This window comes from Crinia signifera, chromosome 19 (genome assembly GCF_055691185.1).
Source record: "Crinia signifera chromosome 19, ASM5569118v1, whole genome shotgun sequence".
NCBI lineage: Eukaryota > Metazoa > Chordata > Amphibia > Anura > Myobatrachidae > Crinia > Crinia signifera.
Window position 1 is genome coordinate 127,606,310 of NC_139226.1, and position 14,797 is coordinate 127,621,106.

A 14,797-nucleotide genomic window follows, 5' to 3' on the forward strand; every position below is an offset into this window, starting at 1 on the left:
AAATTAAAAAATCTCCAATTTGCTGATTTGGGTAATATTTTGGTTGGTATGAGAACACAGAATTTCCAACATCTTGGATTTTGCTGATTTTTAACACAATCATTGGTATATAATACAGAATTGCGCGATTGATCATTAGGGTTGTTTTTATACACTATTCTCAAAAAACCTCTACCAGGGGAGGAGCATGTGCGAAGACGGTAGAGCAGGCGCTCTGGGTGGTGGCAGCAAGTAAGGATATAAGGCATCTAGAATCATATCACTTTCAGTGTCACATTTCTTTCCAGATTTTGTGTTTGGCCTGTGCAACAACTGAATCTCTTGACCGTATCTGCATTTTGTTGCTCATTGAGTTGCTGTGACATGATTTACTGCGCAGATACTTGCATTAACGAGTAGCGGTACAAGTGTAGCTAAAAGTGGCCACTTATAGTATGAGAAAGCAGGGGCGGATTGGCCCACAGGGAAACCGGGCCATTTCCCGGGGGGTCGGCTTAAAAGTAATTAAAAGGGGGCTGGCTGTGCTCCCTCCTGGGCTGGCTGGGCCGTGGACAGCGGCTGCAGCACTTTGCCCACTTCCAAAATGGCCGTGGGAGGGCTGCTGCGCATGTGCAGTTCCCATTCCCCCTCCGCCCGGCCAGCACTGAAGAAGCAGCAGCAGGTGAGCCCCCCCCGGCGGGCATTATTGCATACCGCCGCCACCCCCGGGCGTACATACCGGCGCCACCGCAAACACACAAACCCCCGCCACTCCCGGCCCGGATTTGGGACCCAATCTACCCCTGTGAGAAAGTATCCCAGTATAATATTAAGACATGCTAACTCAATGCACACCGGAACATTTTGCTAATGTTTCACAGTAAAGCGATTCTGTTCCACAATAGACTCACAAGACAGTAGAACTGTCTTTTCTAATTCCCCTCTCACCTTGTCAGAATCCCCTTATTTGTGCTTTCATTTGAAAGAGAATTCAGATCGCTTTTCTCTCTAAACACCAGATGCTCAATTCTCATCTGTTTAGTTTTGATTGCTTTGAATAAATAAACTAAGTTCTAGGTCTGTCAGAGGAATAACAGAGAGTTCCGACAGGCTGCAGTTATTACATTTTGGCACCATCATTTTTTTATGCATTGCCAGCAAAGTATGCAGTAATAATAACTCAGCCCTGTTACTCACGGGTCTGGCACCTAAAATGAACTGATAACTTACAAGTCGCAGATACAGCACATTGCAGCTATAACAGAAATACACTACGAAGTTATTTCCATTTACTTTTTAGTTTGTACCCAGCTCTGGGACCAGTACAATCCTACTGTTTCATTTCTTGGCACAGTATGAGTGAAGAACATTACCTAACACATGGTCCAAGTGGTGCACCGCGGTGCCCCCGCAAACTGTATTTTTAGCTTTTGTTAGTCCGGCTAGCTCTGCTACCTGCATACTGCTCATTGTGAAGACCTTGGGCCTTATTCAGATGTCAGCGGAGTTGCTGCACATAGGGACTAATTCAGAGCTGATTGCTAAGCTGCAAATCAACGGAGCCCAGCGATCATGTAATCACCTCCCTGCCCGATTGAAAGCCCACCCCTGTGCATGGCTGCAAATGTCAGGGGGAAATTAATTTGACCATCGAATAACTTTCCAACCCTGTGTGCAGCGCTGCGTAAGCTGAGACTTATTCAGCATTACGATGGCTGTGGGGAGATCGGGGCCTTCTGTGTTATCTTGTGCACTCCTAAAAATCCCGATGTGCCGCAGACGAATGGCTGCCGGCTGTCTATCAGCCAGTGTATGCTCTGTGTCACACTGCGGACCATGCGCAGTGCTACGATAATCAGCAGGGCTGCAAATTCACAGCTGTGCGGTTACGTCTGAATTGGCCTCATAGTGCAAAGCAGCGATCATAATGTGCAGGTGCAGTATGGGTCTGTGACGCTGCTTGGGTCAGGGAGGGTGCTGCCACGGCCTCCGTTTGACAGAATGGAGGTGTTTTGAAGCCATTTTTGGGGGCAGGCTAGGCCAGGATCTCTGTTGGAGGCACTGCGAATTCCTGGCCTCTTGCTAGGACCCGCGGCAGTCAGCTTGCACAATTCCATGGTTCACGTAGATGATGTCACAGGTGATCCGATGCGGAGTCCTAGGATACAGCTTGGATCACTAATGCAAGCAGGGAAAGTAGCAGGAAATACACAAAAGGGGTCACAAAGAGTGTTGACTGTAACTTACACTACATTGTACAGAGGGGAGCTGGTTCACATATATAAACCTACATGCAGAGATGTATGTAACATATATGCTGGCTACAGGTCTGCGGAAATTGACAGTGCAATCGGCAGGGGTGTGTCTATCACAGCAGCCACTGCACACTGGACCAAGCATTAGGCTTAGTTGGCTTCCCTTTAAGCCTACCCCCAGGATACTGTGAAACATAGCCAATGGGAGTCTGGGGGTGGGATCACAGTAGCGCACGCAGGGGGGGTTTCTGAGTACCCAGGAGATATCTGACTTCAAAGCAGTGGTCCCCATCCAAGCCTGTTAATTGCTCTTCCCAGTCAGATACTTCAGGTTCTTTCTGACTTAGAGTTTTTCTGAGGGTATATTCCAAAAGCTGGGACTCTCCCCCTTTGATGGACACTAGTGGCTTGTCTCTACTGTTCCCACAACCAGAGATATCAGCCTTCCAGCAGCTGGTTACTGCTCCAGCTCCACACACCTGGTATGTAGTTTTATATACTCATTGGCGGATTGCTCTGCCTCCTGAACTCTGATTCCCTAGTCCACAATACCATTTGGTAGGTGGGATTCTCTAGTTTTTAATTAATTCCATTAAAATCTAAGAAATCTATTTCTGGGAACTGGAGATATCTTCAGTCAAGCAAGCTGTCCTCCCACCAGAAAATTATGAATAATAAGCCCACTCCACTATACACCCCTCCTCTGCATATTAAACATTCTCTACCACCCTGGAAGTTATGTATCAGGGCCCCTTCATTCAGCCCAATGCCCCCTTCTCCCACCTCATCTCCCACCATCTGTGCAGTAAAGGGGTAATTAGTGGAAATTACTGATCCAGGCCCCACATGCTGAGCGGTTGATATAATACCCCCTACCACCCGCGGGACATCAAAGCTTCCCCCACCCCTACCACTGGAGGATCGGTAGGGGCCCCAATACATTGCTATGCCCAGGGGTCTACACTGGTGTTGACGCCCCTGTATGTATATATGTATGTATATATTTTTTTATTATTATTATTATTATTATTTATATACATTTGGTCTATCTATAATACTTTAAGTGACCCGGCATATACTGGGTCACCTAAGTGTCCATCTCCATGCTTTTCTCCACCCATCTGGAAACCCCCTTCTGAAAATCCTGCGTTTGCCCCTGGATCAGGACAGTAATGCTGAGTCCCACATGCACCACTGGTCACAACTGCCCCTATCCTAGGTAAGGAAAAAGACCATAATGTACCATCTCCCTTAGTATTATTATCTGTTATTTATAGTGCACCACAAGGGTTCTATAGCGCCTTACAAAGTACATAGGCATCAACGGAGCAAGCAAAAACAAGAGAGCCAAAAAATGCTAAAGACTTACAGTACAGAACATGGTATGCAAGCTATAAAAGTATGGCTTAGTATCGATTACCAGCAAACTGCACACATACAGATGGAGACGCGGTCATCTTTGCGGCTCTTGGCTTGGAGCGCCGCGGTGCAATTCAGGCGCGTGTTCTTGGGAGACGCTTGTGCGTCCCATTTGCAGCAATGGAGGTGCAAGCATGTGAGACGCTTGCTCGTCTCTATCCTCGAGAACGGCGGTGCCGAGTTGGGTCGCCTCGGCGTGCCGCCGCTAACAACGGATCAGAGAGAAATCTCAGCAATCCATTATACTTACAGAACGAAATCAACCTGATGAAAAGTAGGGAGCCTCCATAGTATTAGAGAAAAGATAGAAGACTGCGATGTAACATTGTCACCACTCAGTGGTCTCTCGGACAGCTATGAAATTCCTGTGACCACAGCTGATGTGCGACCAGACAAGCGGAAAAAAGAGAGAGCCGAAGAAATGACCCCGGAGCAGAATCCGTATTACAGACACGAAAATGGTGTAGGAACTGTAGTCAGCAATGTGGAACAAGTGAACGGTCTCGTACACAAGTAATCTGCTCACCTAAAGGTCGACTAGAAAGTTAGAATCAATCAAATGAAAAAAGCAAAGTTATCAAGAGAAGAACGAAAGTGATTTATAGAGTACAATGGAACTTCAGCTATAGAAGCTGTGTGGGTGTTTCAGCAATGGGTTCCCCAGCCACAATCATATGTCTCATAAGATTCATAAGACGGCCAGGACCGACTAACCCATGTGCAACTGCTATTCACACGGATCCTTTCTCCACTTCAGACTTCATAGTTCATGGCTGAATATTAACTACTACCAGGACGGTTACTTTCACAGCTCAGTCTGATCTGATCCGATGCGCGGTCCTGAGCACATCGGATCAGAGTTGGAGATTGGACCTGTTTGCAGGTCCGGCCTCCAACGCGGGCAGCCTCCCGGCAGTGGGAAATGGAATCGCATGCGATATAGCACATGTGCTGCCACCATGAAGCTCCCAGGTGTTTCAAGGGAATTCTTATGCGACTTCTTCCTCTCAGAAGTCGCATAAGTGTCCAGTGGGAGCCGGCAGGGGTGTGCATGCACGAGATACTCACGAGCCCCGTGGCAATGGAGCTTCCCCCGGGTCCCCGCCACCTCCCCCGCCGCCCCGACCTCCCCCCCTAACCCTGCCCATCTCCGGAGACGGGCAGGATGCCGCTGTCCTGCCGACTGAGGATTGGGACGCGTGTGCGCGTGAGACGCACGCGCGTCCCAGTTCGTAAAGCCTTTTCCCCAAACAGTAAACAGACTTTTCCCCGTACAGTACATAGCCTTTTCCTCACACAGAGGAGCGTATTCAATGCTTTTTGCGAGCTGTGACAGCGAGAGAAGCTTCCTGTTCACTGTCACAGCTCGCAGAGTCCGTATTTAACTGCACACACGGTTTCCCTCTCGCTACGTTTTTGGATTAGCCGCGAGCATTGCTGTTTGGGGGAATACTCACCGTCCTCTGACAGCGAGGATTTCCCTAGCGCATTGAATCGGGTGAGTGGCCGGCGCGGGGGTTAAACGCTGAAGATCGCTTGTTTCTGGCTGCATTGAATGCTCAGTTTTAGGACTTTTACATAAACGTTGATCAATATGCACCAGAGTGAACACAGCTGTCAGTCATGGGTGTTTTCGAACTATGATGTAACTCACATGATGAGTAAGTGTCAAGTGAGGGAGGGGGGAGGCGTTAGATGGTTAGTCATGTGCTCACTGTCTTGTAGTTAATTCTGTTGTGAATTAAAGAAAATACTTAGAATACCGGGAAGTAGAAATTGACATTAAGCAAGATGTGTGTCTTCAGCTTAACGTGCAGGTTGTACGATTTCCCGGATAATAAAACCATCAATTACTGGGTCTCGTCATATCCTGGACAATGTACAGTACTTGCTTTGATTTTCTTTCTTTATTTTTTTTTAGCATTTTTCATTATTTTGTCTTGTATTCACTTCACTTGCATATAAGTAAATAACAACTGCAACGTGTTCTCTGACTAATTTGTCCATTTCTAAACAACAAATTCAATTTTGAACACAATTAACACCAATAGGTACATGACAATTAAGATTTAATGCACCCACTGGCAGCACTTACGCCCATCCACTAAATAATGTACGTTATTTACCTGCTGGAACGATAAGCTCCACCTATTGTATTGACTGATTGGTATACGCCAAATGTCCCCCTCTCCCAAGTTGAGGTTAAGGGGCACATTTCTCATACAATATTTGCGGCTATGGGGGTATGCAATCTGGGATAATGGCAGTTGATCCCCGCCGACAGCCGCGATCCTGGTCCGTTTGCGGCCAGATCGAACACATAACGACAGAAACGGGATTCAATGTCCCGCCTGCCGATGGGCGCAAAGGGGGCGTGGCCACAAAAACGGCAGTGGATTGTGGATCTGCGGCCCGGATAAAGACAATCCACGGCCGTTATCGGCAGAACAGGCCCGACAGCTTCTGAAGTCGGGCCCGTTCTGCCGTGATCCCGCATCAATGCTGTCGTTAATGACAGCATTGAATAGGGAGCCGCCGCTATTTCCCACGTCGGAAACAGCGGAGGCACATTGCATGCCCCCCTAAATCCCTGAAAACACACATTTTCAGGGGTTAGCCGCAAATATTAAGTATCACTGGAATGTATCAGGGAATCTGTTTAATGAACCTTGCTGCGTTCCCTCCTGCACCACCGCCGGCCGCATCCCCCCATTCTGAGATGGCGGTAGCCCATTGTAGCATATGGTCAACATACCGCACTGCTGCCGAGGGGGGGGGGGTTGGCGGGGGGGGGGGGCAGTGCTAAACGCACATGCGCAGACCCCCCGGCACCCAGCTCAGGGATGGGCTCCTTTCGGAATGGTACCTCCCTGTGATAGGATCACACTTTTACAATGCGATCCTGGGCGGTAATATTCCACACGGATCGCATTGTAAATGTAATCATTGATAAATTGGCCCCTTAATTACTTCTTTCTCCAGATCCACTGGTATTGTGGAGGTTTATTCTTTAAGTATCTCATGTCAGCAGGAGCGCTGGTAAACTGGCCGCTAGTATGAAGTAGAATAAATCAAATTACTTCATGAAATACATATACAGTTTTCACACAAATTGCCTTAGCTGCTTTCTAACCTTTTTTTCTTTGTGCTCTTTATTTATCATTATTGCACGGCACATTTATTTTATTTTAAATTGGATTAATCTCTCCTGGCACACAACCTGAAATACAATGCTTTATTTTTTTGTATTGCCATCCATAGCAACAAATACATGTTTATAATAAATGTGAAATAAATTCGATTATTTGCATGCTTCTGAGATATAGTGAAAGTTTGCTGGTACCAACGGAACGCAATACAGAAATGAGCTATTGTTATTCTTAACAAAAGCATTGTTACATACACAAACAGAAGTCACCCACACAATTGCTAAATGGATACACACACACACACACACACATAGCTGCCTACCCTCCTGCATTCTGCAGGAGACTCCCCAACATAGCAGCAATCTCCCTCTCTCCCTCATTAGTCTAGCAATCTCCCTCATGTCACCTAGCCCACATTACACTGTTACATCATAGTTACCTCCCCTCCTGCATTCTTCAGGAGACTCCCTGACATAGCAGCAATCTCCCTCTCTCCCTCATTAGTCTAGCAATCTCGCTCATTTCAACTAGCCCACATTACACTGTTACATTTTTTGGGGGGGAAAATGAGAGACAGATACATTTACATTGAATCATAAGCACCATTTCCCAGCACTTTACCAAGTATAGTAACTCTTACTAACTGCTCTGGGGCTCATCTACATTTGGATATAAGTAATTTTAAAAGATTACTCTCAGATGTAGCAGTACACACCAACGCTTCTAGGTGCCACGTTCACAATCTCTTTTCACAATCTCTCCATATATGGAACTAGACACACCCTTTGGGTGGAGCATGACACGCCCCCTTAATGGGGCACTTTGCAAAATTCTACTACTAACTATAATCTCCCTGAAACTAGTTTTCAAAAGTAGGCAAGTGTGACACACACACACACACACACACATAAATTATTACATTAAATATAAATATTCACAGAAATTGTATGTGTGTATCTGTTAAGCTTCCTATGGATACAGAGCCGGCACTCAGACGGACTTCAGTGAATTATTGTATTATTTTCATTACATGTTATATATATAAAAGACATTTATCTGTCTGTCTATCTATCTATCTATCTATCTATCTATCTATCTATCTACACACACACACACACACACACACACACTTCTTTCTTGTGTTTGCAATGACCAGAGAAGCGTCTTGCTTGACAGATGGGAACACTATTGTTTCCAGAGGGTGTAAGTACTGAGGCCTGTGTCTTGGGATGTTTGTCGATTGTTTTATAGCAAGAGAGTGTACAATATACTTTTGGTTCCTTCTAATGGTTTTAGATTGATTACAGTTTCCCGAGCTTGTGACACTAATCTCTGGGCATTATAAATGCTTTCTCACTGTTCCTTCTCAATGTTCAGTCTCAGCCTCCAGCTATTGCCAATAAAACACAACTTCGGTCCTTAACAATTTGAGTGCTAGAAGTAATTGTAACATACATAGACACTGCACTGAAGATCCGTTATTATGTTTCAGACGCATACAGATGTAGCTGCGCTCATCATTGCCAGATCCCCACCGCTCACACCCGTTTGTCGTGGCAAATTCGCACCGCAGCCCCGAATCGATGCTCAATGCGTTTTTATGAGCTGTGGGAGCGAATTCGATGCATGTACATGGTGACAGGATCGTGCCAATCACCGGAGGAGTCACATGTGGTGATTGTCGTGGCTACGTCTGTACATACAGTCAGAACTTTGGGTCCCGCAACAAAGGGTAGGACTAGGGCACCTGGGTATAACTTCTGCTGATGAAACATGCTAAATATTTGTGTTATCTCGAGTGTGTAACAAGTGTAAAGTGTGAGGGGCTAGGACAACATGTAGCATACCTCCCAACATGTGCAATCTGGGACCCCGCGTGCACCCAAAACTGGGGGTGTGGCCTAGCGACAAAGGGGCATGGCTCTCCCACATGGTCAAGCCTACATTTTCCCCACTGTAAGGGCATGGCCAGCAGTGTCCCCAGCCCCTCTTTCTCTGAGAATAGACGCTGTTCTCACAGTTATAGTCAGAAAATCACTAATTAAATCTGCCCCTAATTTTGTTCTTGGGTTTCAAGTTATTACTAACTCCACTCCTCTAAATCAGGGTTGCCTACCCTCCTGGAATGGCCGGGAGGCTCCTGAAAATTGGCTCCCGGCCCCCCGAAAAAGTGGGAAACCCTCTGGATTCTGGGGGGCCCCCACTCCACCCCCCGATCGCGGCATCCTCCCCCCAACCACGGCATTTAAATACCGCAATCCATGGGTCTCTGAGGAGGGGGCAAGACTAAAATGTAACGATTGCATAATTTTAGCCCCGTCCCCTTCATGGAGATCTGCAAATTGGGTCATTTTACGTCCTAGGGTGGGGCTTGATGATGTCACATTCAGGCTCCGCCCCTCAAACTGCTACTGAAAGCCGACTCTCCGGGCTTCTCCCAAAGAGAAGACTAGAAAAGTAGGCTACCCTGCACTAAATCCCATAAATGCTGCTTACTGGTTGGTGAATGTAGAGAAAAAAATTAAAGCCATCTTAAAGATTAAAATAAAAACAACTACACGTAGATTAAATTTTTTTCTTATAGAGATCTTCTCATCTAAACCAAAATGAGACTTTGTAATGCTGATACCACAATGCAGTTTCATATGATTTGATTAAGCCACGCTTTGCTGTGATCTCAGTGAGAAAGTTACTGATGCTTCCTTAAGTATGGTAATGATAACCCTCCTCCAGCAGCGCTGCCAGCCGGGATTTTAAATACAAATTGCTGAGCACAGACTTACAATTTAGTATTTGAAATCTTCTTATGCATTTCAGTTCCCCCAAAGCCTATAGAACAACAGATCAAAGCGCTGAATGAAAGATCTTGAAGGAAGTGGAAAAGGTTTATTATCACGCAAGTTAAAAGAAGTTTTTTTTGCATGGGGTATGGGGACACCTCAGGCAATATAGAAGCAACTGATTTCCATAAACTAGGACATTTTCTTTGTTACTTTCATACCCATTTATATTAATGGTCCAGGATAGGGTTTTTCATTGTTGATGACCTTGCTGTTTGATACTGCAGTACAGTACGGTATATTCCCGTGAATTGCTGCTTTGAAATCCTTTGTTTGAATTATTACTTGATTAAAATGCAAATGAACAATTGAAAAAGTCAATAATTAATTGCCATATTTAATAGTTTAACCTTGGTTCTATTTTATTTTTGAAAAATGAGCATAAACTAGTTTATAATATTAAAGGGCTATGGATCATTAGGTCTAAGACAAGTTGGTTGACAAGCATTGGGTCAACACCATTAGGTCAACATGCAAAAAGGTCGACATGGGTCTAGGTCGACATGGGTCTAGGTCGACAATCAAAAGGTCGACATGGGGTTTTTCACAGGTTTTTTACCCGAATGTTGAAACAGTCCACATGGACACAGGTTAAAGTGCACCGCGCCCTCTAATGCTTGTGCCCACCTAATGACCCTGTTGATCTAACCCATGTCGACCTAGACCCATGTCGACCTAGATCCACGTCGACCTTTTTGCATGTTGACCTAATGGTGTCGACCTTCTTGTTGTAGACCAAATGACCGTATCCCATTATGAAGGGTATGGTAGTCATTTTATGGACCGCTCACTGCAATTTAAAGCGCACACATCAGTGATCATTTCGAAGCACTGGGCCTCCTGCAGACTTTCAGGTCCCTTTCAGGTCCAACGTCTAGTCAGGCTCAACAGCCCTAGTGCTAGTAGCAGATCCAATGGTGAGCCGCTTAAAAATAAGAACATTAACATCAATCAACATTTAATGTAGACCATTTTTTAATGAATTAAAAAAAAATACAATAAATTTAAACATTTAAACCAGACTGTTTGAATTGCAAAAAAAAATGTGGACTGCAAAGGGTTAAAGTCAATTTAGTGTACTATATGTTGTTCCCGAATGGCATGCATGACAAAAATGCCTCTATTTGCCATAAGCAGACTCATTACATTGGGGGGGATGTTCTAACATCCGCACCCCAGCTCCGCCCCCCTTCACCGCCCATCGCATTCAGAATTTTTCGCATATGCTCTAACATATTCGATAATTATGGCAAAGGACAGCTCTTGCGTTAAGAGCTGTCCTTTGCGGTGAGAGTCGGCGGGTACCATCGAGTCCCCGCGGCTCTCCCCTCCCTCCTTTACCCGGCGCTGCTGCTGCTGCACCAGGCTCTCCTCCTCCCTGCACCTGGTAGAGGATCACAGTGCAGGGAGGAGGAGGTCACAGGTCCGGGCAGCACAGCTCTGTGCTGCCTGGACACAGGTGAGGGGGGTGGGGGGCGGTGCGGCGGGGGGTCGTGTTAGAAGCCCGTAGGCTTCTATGGGGCATCGACAGATTTTTCTGGCGATGCTCCTCGCCGCGGTAACCCGGCGGGGGATGCTTAGAGCATCCCAAAATGCGGTAAAATCCCCGATAACTGGGTTTTTATTGCATTTTTAGTTTAGGAAATCTCCCCCATGGCTGTACAATAAAGCCCCCTTTGTTGCCGTTCCCTTCGCACATACGGTGTCGCAACGACAAGGAAACGGAGAGCCCGATGGTTTTCATGCAGCGATCTCCTCTGCTTATATGATGTGCATTGGGATGTTGGGGTGGGGTGTGGGGGAGGGGGTTCAATTGTACCTGGCTCCTCATATAGTTCTTGGTACAAGGGCAACCCCATGGCTTCATCAATACAGTAGAAGTGTGACCCCATGCAGTAGTTGGGCCCACTCTATAGCCCTGTACACCATCATACTGACGTTGAGACTTTCCTATGGGAATACCTCCCATTACAACGTGATTCCTCGGTCATAAACAAAGATGTGATTAGCAACGCATTACCTGTATTGCATAAACCTGGGCCTGGAGCATGCCCAGTGCGAACATGAGCGGGATACGCTTTAGAATCAAATGTGTGTACAAGTCCGCATTGGGGCAATTGGCTTTTGGAGCTAATTTGCACAGAACCACAGCAAGCATCGCGTCAGAGCTGTACTGTGGCTTCATGTGCATCTGACAGGACTCCCCGAATAATAGAGCACAGTGGTAAATAATTGTCACCCAACATTTCTACAATTAGGTAAGTATATAAAGTGTTCTCTTCATTCATCAGATAGAGCAGGTCTTCATTTATCAATGTCCAGCACAATATAAAGCTCACTGTCCCATGACAGCAAGCTGTTTATTGCTGGGCTAAATGCTAATTAAAGTTATCAAATTGAGAGACACATGGATTTTCTCTTCACTTGATAGGGCCAATTTAGCGAGGATGTCAGTGATTTAATTGCATATTACTTGTGTCAAGCGCCCTGCGCCGGTGACATGCCTGTCCCTGTCGCTATACAGTCTGGTTAGACACAAAGGTGTAAGGGATATATTAAACCCTTAGTAAATCGTGTGCAACGTTTCTTGACGAAATCGCTTTCACAGTAAAGTGTAACAGTGAATTCCTTATTTGAGCTGCTGTTTAAATTAAAATATATTCAAATGCTCGGTCAGCTTTCCTCTGTCATTTCAGACATATCTTTATATAAGCAAATAGAAATGTTTATTTTCTTTGACAGTGGTTCTGTGAGCTGTGTATGCCCAATCTGTGCGCTCCTGCCATCGTTACTGACATTGTCCAGCTGGCTGGAATATAATGAATGTGGTGTCCCTGCAGTTAGGGATAGGCTGTGATTAGGGTTAGGCTCCGGTTAGGGTTAGGCTCCGGTTAGGGTTAGGCTGCGGTTAGGATTAGGCTGCAGTTAGGATTAAGCTGTGGTTAGGGTTAGGCTGTGGTTAGGGTTAGGCTGTGGTTAGGGTTAGGCTGTGGTTAGGGTTAGGCTGCGGTTAGGATTAGGCTGCAGTTAGGATTAGGCTGCAGTTAGGGTTAGGCTGCATTTATGATTAGGCTGCGGTTAGGGTTAGGCTGCAGTTAGGATTAGGCTTCGGTTAGGATTAAGCTCCGGTTAGGGTTAGGCTGCGGTTAGGCTGCAGTTAGGATTAAGCTGTGGTTAGGGTTAGGCTGCAGTTAGGGTTAGGCTGCATTTATGATTAGGCTGCGGTTAGGGTTAGGCTGCAGTTAGGAATAGGCTGTGGTTAGGGTTAGGCTGCAGTTAGGATTAGGCTGCAGTTAGGGTTAGGCTGCATTTATGATTAGGCTGCAGTTAGGGTTAGGCTGCAGTTAGGATTAGGCTTCGGTAAGGATTAAGCTCCGGTTAGGGTTAGGCTGCGGTTAGGGTTAGGCTGCAGTTAGGATTAAGCTGTGGTTAGGGTTAGGCTGCAGTTAGGGTTAGGCTGCATTTATGATTAGGCTGCGGTTAGGGTTAGGCTGCAGTTAGGAATAGGCTGCGGTTAGGGTTAGGCTGCAGTTAGGATTAAGCTGTCGTTAGGGTTAGGCTGCAGTTAGGGTTAGGCTGCATTTATGATTAGGCTGTGGTTAGGGTTAGGCTGCAGTTAGGAATAGGCTGTGGTTTGGCTGCAGTTAGGAATAGGCTTTGGTTAGGGTTAGGCTGCAGTTAGGATTAAGCTGCGGTTATGGTTAGGCTGCGGTTAGACTGTAGTTAGGGTTGGCTGTGAATAGTTAGACTGCAGTTACCGTTATGCTGTAGATAGGGTTAGGTTGGTGTTAAGGTTATGCTTTGGTTAGGGTTAGGCTGCGGTTAAGATTAGGCTACAGTTAAGATGTGGTTAGGGTTAGGATGCGGTTATGGTTAGGCTGTGGTTAGGGTTAGGCTGCGGCTAGGGTTAGGCTGCGGTTAGGATTAAGCTGCGGTTATGGTTAGGCTGTGGTTAGGGTTATACTGAAGTTAGGCTGTAGTTAGGGTTTGGCTGTGAATAGAGTTAGACTGCAGTTACCGTTATGCTGTAGATAGGGTTGGGTCGGGGGTTAAGGTTAGGCTGGGGATAGGTTAGGATAGGGTTAGGCTGTAGTTAGTTAATGAGCATATAGAAAACTGTCATGTCAATTCTTGACAGTGTCAACACTGTAAATGTCAACATCTGACATGTTAAATTCACTATGTGGGGCTTATTCAGAGCTGATCGCTGCTTGGTAAAACCCACCCCGTGAAAGCCTGCAAATAGTTTAGCAGGGCTTTCGATAAGTAGCTGGATCGGCGAATAGCTGCAAATTCACCCACAAGCCGCTCCCCATCTAATAAATTCCCCAGTGTGCGCAGTCTGTGTGTAGCGCAGGATTTACTCAGCGGATGCGATAGATACAGGCTGATCGGGGGCGGAGCTGATGTCACATGACTTCCCCTAAACCGCCTGGGCACCTCTGCTTTTTCCCTGACACTCCCGGAATGCCGCCGGTCACCACCCACAAACACCGGCAATCAACTTGCATAGGGCCAGGAATCTGCGTGCTGCAATCCGTACACATGAGCAATATATTGATAATCGCTGAGCCTGCACATTTGAAACCAATGGTTCAGGTCTGAATAACCCCCTATGTTAACATTCTGGTGTCGAAATTCTGAAGACCTCATTACGGAATTTTTCATACTCATATATTTGTAATTACTGTATGTTTTGCCAACCCTTTAACATGATCGTTTACTGTTTATATGTGTATATTGCACTGGAATCCTCTGGGGGTGGTCATGTATTATTCTTTCAGTGAGTTCATCAAACGATTTAATTATAGAACCCTTAACATCTTACTTTGTGACCTATTTGGTTAAAGAATACGGACACCTTTGTTCTTGACTTTGATGTCTACATTTTGGTCTTTGAATGAAATGAACTGTGAAACGCTCACTCTGATCTCCTACCACACAGGATAAACTCCAAGAAGTCATTAATATTAATGAAGGTGCTGTATAATTCAGGTATTTAGACTTGCAGATGTTACCGACTAAAACATTGTTTTGACACAAAAAGAAAAAAGTATTGGGCAAGATCACAATAAAACAGTAGCATTGCGATAGGCCGTCACAGTGTAAAATACGTGTGTCCCCTAGTCATAGTGAAAGATATTGCAGACTTCTA

General features: G+C 45.8%; 1 protein-coding gene across 4 annotated transcripts in view; it reads right to left on the bottom strand.

Moving 5' to 3' along the window:
• Positions 1-14,797, bottom strand: part of PLCH2 (phospholipase C eta 2) — a 595,308-nt gene that overhangs the window by 322,726 nt on the left and 257,785 nt on the right. The gene's annotated exons all lie outside the window — the stretch shown is intronic.